At 36.8% G+C, this 1,246-nt stretch overlaps 1 non-coding gene across 1 annotated transcript; it reads right to left on the reverse strand.

The window, feature by feature from the left end:
• Positions 1 to 664: 664 nt before the first annotated feature.
• LOC125476141 lies at positions 665 to 770 on the reverse strand. The gene has a single exon (XR_007257460.1). It is a non-coding gene; the product is annotated as a small nucleolar RNA R71 (small nucleolar RNA).
• Positions 771 to 1,246: the final 476 nt, after the last annotated feature.

Consider the following 1,246-nt stretch of genomic DNA (forward strand, 5'->3'; position numbering starts at 1 on the left):
GAGGACTGATTTCAGTCCCCTATAATTGTTTTTGTTTTTTTAAAACCCTATCTATTTTCATTTAAAGTATAGATTCTTATATCCCATTTTATTTTTGTTTTTTAGGTAGCATATGTTAGATAAACTTGCTGAGATAGGCCAAAGACTTGAACGGTCAAGGGGCAACACCTTTGGGAACTTTGTATCAACTAGTGCTCTGATTAACCATGAAGAAGAGGACGATAGTTCTTCTAGATCAACGAGTGTAGTGGTTATTCTGAGCACTCTAATTTGGACAGAGATGAAGAGATAGTTGACAATAATGATGACAATCAAGCTTTAGAGGATTATGCTCAACCAATTATACCAAATGCACCTTCACACTATTGCTGCCTTTTGAACCTAGAAACTATGATCTCAAATCTTCACATTTTCACATGCTTCCTTCTTTTCATGGTTTACCTAACGAAGATCCATTAGTCCATATTAAAGAATTTTATAATGTTGTGAGTGGTTTACCTTTGCAGGGAGTGAATGAAGCAAATCTGAGGATGGGGTCTTTCTTTACACATTGAAAGATAAGGCCAAGGTTTGGCTAATGACTTTAGCACCTGGTTCGCTCACCACTTGGGATGCCGTAGCTAAGAAATTTTTAGAGAAGTTTTTTTCTACTCAAAAGACTGCCATTTTGAGAGGGCAAATCTTTAACTTTGAGCAAGATGATGGGAACCTTTCAATGAATATTGGGAGCACTTCAAAGGCCATTTGCTGCAATGTCCACATCATAGGTTACCTCCTTACTTACAAATGAAAATTTTTTATGATGGATTAACCCAAACATGTCAATCAACTGTTGATAATGCAGCATGTAGGGCTTTGAAGAGAAAGAATGCTCAAGAGTCATATAACATCTATGAGATGTTGGGATCTAATGCTCAACACAAAGATACAAGAGGTAAACAAGTTAGAGTGTATGAAATGAGTTCTAATAATGATTTTGCATTGCAGGTGGCAAGTTTGGAAAAGAAGCTTGATTTATGCTTAATATGGTGCCTAAGATAGCTGAGGTGTGTGCCATTTGCAATATACCAGGTCATCCTACTTATCAATGCTCAGCTAGTGAGGCTTATCCCAAATTCGTCCAAGAACAAGTGAATTTCATGAACTCTAATACATATAACCCTAGTTGGAGAGATCATCCCAACCTGTCATGGAAGAATAACAATCAGTTTCAAAACTTCTAACCAAAGCCTGCTACTACACTTGA

Source organism: the organism of the source record quoted next, unplaced genomic scaffold (assembly GCF_019419815.1).
Source record: "Pyrus x bretschneideri cultivar Hongxiangsu unplaced genomic scaffold, Pyrus_bretschneideri_v1 Contig177, whole genome shotgun sequence".
In the NCBI taxonomy this organism is placed as follows: domain Eukaryota; kingdom Viridiplantae; phylum Streptophyta; class Magnoliopsida; order Rosales; family Rosaceae; genus Pyrus; species Pyrus x bretschneideri.